Raw genomic sequence first — 3,285 nt, 5'->3', positions numbered from 1 at the left:
TAGGTATTGAGAAACTATAAGCCCAGAGATATGAACTAATGTGCCTAAAAAGACATGACTGATGAGCCACAGAACTGGAATGAGAAGAGTGCCCTGGCTCCCAGTCCAGTGCTCTTGCCACTAAACCACATGCATCAACAGTGTATGCACTCTTCTAACACAGGCACAGAATGAAACAGGGAGAGATGAGGCCCCCAGACCAGTGGTTCTCCTGGTGTACAACATCAGTGGAGGTGTGTGTGTGTGTTAAGAAGGCAGGTCATGCCAGGCTGGTGTGGCTCAGTGGTTGAGCGTCAACATATGAACCAGGGAGGCACAGTTCGATTCCAGTCAGGGCACATGCCTGGGCTATGAGCTGATCCCCAGTGTGGGGTGTGCAGGAGGCAGCCGATCAATGTCATCTCTCTCTCCTTCTCCTTTCCTCTCTGAAATAAAAAAAAACATATTTTTTAAAAAAGAAAGAAAATAAGAAAACAACTTCATTTACAATGGCATGAAAAAAAAGTAAGAAACAACAGAAGTGCAAAACTTGTACAACGAAAACTACAAAACATTGTTGAAATAAATTAAAGATCTAAATAAATGAAAGGCATCCCATGTTCATGGGTTGGAAGACTTAACATTGTTAAAATGGCAATACTCCTCAAATTGATCGACAGATTAAACATAAGCTGTATCAAAATCCCAGCTGCCTTCTTCTCAGAAATTGGCAAATTGATACTAAAGTTCATATAAAAATATGAGACCCAGAAGAGCCAAAACAATCTTGAAAAAGAAGAATAAACAATTGAATAAACACTTCTTGATTTCAAAACTTACTACAAAGCTATAGTAATCAAGATAGTGTAATACTGGCATAAGAATAGACATATAAACCAATGGCATATATAAATAACTCTTAAAACTCAATAATAAAACAATAAGTTTATCTAAAAACTTTCAACAGGTGCTTTACCAAAGAAGATATATGAACAGCCAATAATTACATGAAATAATTCTCCACATCACTAGTAATTATGGAAATACAAATTTAAAAATCCAGTGAGGTACCACTACATACTACTAAAATGGCTCAACTAAAAAACAAACAAACAAAAACCTAACCCCCCCCCCACAAAAAACAGACAATACCAAGTATGAGCTAGGATATGGAGCAACCAGAACTCGCATTCATTAATGGTAGCAATGCAAAATGGTATTACCAATTTTAAAAAATAGTTTGGCAGTTTCTTATAAAATTAGATATATACTTACCATATTTCCAGAAATACATCCATGAATGTCCATACAGCTTTATCCATAAGAGCCCAAAGCTGAAAATAACCCAAATGTCCATCAATGGGTAAACTGATAAGCAAACATTGGCATATCCATATCATGCAATATTGTTACAATAATAAAAAGGAATAAAGTATTAGTAGTCATGACAATCTGAATGAATCTCAAATGCATTATGCTAAGTAAAATAATCCAGACTAAAAAACCTACATACTGTATGAAATTAAGTAAAATTCTAGAAAAGGCAAATTAATTGCCAGAGTCTACAGTGGGAAAAGAGTGAATGCAAAAGGGCACAAGGAAATTTGGGGGGTGAATAAAAGTCCATATCTTGATTGGGGTGGTGGTTATATCACTGAATATATACTTTCTAAAAAAAATCATTTAACTACAATTAAAATAGGTGAATTTTATACTATGTAAATTATACCTCAATAAAGCTGATCTTTCAAAATTGTGAACATCAGCTCTGGTCAGGTAGCTCAGTTGGTTAGAGTGTAGTTCCGTCATGCCAAGGTTGCGGTTCAATCCCCAGTTAGGGCACATACAAGACTCAACCAATGAATGCATAAATAAGTGGAACAACAAACTAATCTCTCTCTCTCTCTCCCTCTCTCCCTCTCTCCCCCCCCCTCTCCTTCCCTCCCTCCCCTCCGTTCCTCTATCTCTAAAAATCAATCAATCAATAAAAATTATGAGTATCATTAATTCCCACTTTGATATTGCTCTGAAGGGAAGGCATAGGTGCCAGGAGAGCATTTAATGTAGAATCCTGAAATCTCAGAAGGCTTTCCTGAGGAAGTGAAATCGGAGTGAGGTACTAAGGAAGCCCATACATGAGCAGGTGAAGAAGGGAGGGATGGGGCAGAGGGAAGGGTGCGTGCAAAGGCCCTGAGGCTTGAATCCTCTCCACCACAGCCTTTCTGATAGAAACCCCAGTTCTGCCTGCCGAACCTTCACAACAGTGGGTAGTTCACTGCTGCAATTATTGTAATTAATAATCATGACCGCTATTCATTGAGGACTTGTTATGTCTTTAACTTCATACCAGACAATTATTTCTCATAACATTTACTCTTAAAAAATTGTACCCACAAGGTAGATTCAATTAGTATTCCCCTTTTATGGATAATAACTTCAAGGTTTAGGGAAATGCAGTACTTTGTCCATGTCCACACAGCTAGCAAGTAGCAGAGACAGAATGCAAACTTGGGTTTTTGAAACTCCAGCTGAAGTTCCTAGACACTACTCTATTCGACTTCAGTTAGACACATCACTGGCTCTCCCCTCCAGGCCAAACATCACTACCTTTCCCAGCTCTTCTTCATATAACATAGTGTCAACCCCTTCATTACCCAATCTGTAAACACACTAGTTTGAACACCAACTATAAATCAGATGGGTCCCTCTTGAAATGCCATGTAATCTCTGCTCTCCTGATATTTCTAGTCTGGAGAAGATGAACAGTGATACAATAATCAGAGGTAAATGAATACTTTTTAAGGTTTGGTGAAATATGCAGAAAAGATATAGGTAGGGAACTATGGCAGATAGAACTGGGACATCTAACCTAGCCTGGGCATCTGGAGGGCTTCCCTGGAGAAGTGAAGTTTGAATTGAGATATGAAGGACCAGGGATTATTTGGTTGAGAGTGAGGTTTAAGATGTAACCTTAAGATATAAGGTCCCATAAGTCAGGCTGATGTGGTTCAACCAGGAGGTCACAGTTCGATTCCCCATCAGGGCACATGCCCAGACTAGGGATGCAGGAGATAGCCGATCAATGATTTTTCTCTCATCATTGATGTTTCTCTCTCTCTCCGCCCCCCCCTCTCCTTCCTATGTGAAGTCAATAAAAAATATATTTTTAACTTGTATGCATGCATATAAGCATCACCAATGGACGTAAGACACTGGGGGATAGGGGGAGGCCAGGGGATTGTCAAGGGCGGGGGAAATATATATATATATATATATATATATATATATATATATATATATATATAT

This window comes from Myotis lucifugus, unplaced genomic scaffold (assembly GCF_000147115.1).
Source record: "Myotis lucifugus unplaced genomic scaffold, Myoluc2.0 scaffold_44, whole genome shotgun sequence".
Taxonomy (NCBI): domain Eukaryota; kingdom Metazoa; phylum Chordata; class Mammalia; order Chiroptera; family Vespertilionidae; genus Myotis; species Myotis lucifugus.
The sequence above is the reverse complement of the archived record's forward strand: the minus strand, read 5'-3'. Positions refer to the sequence as shown.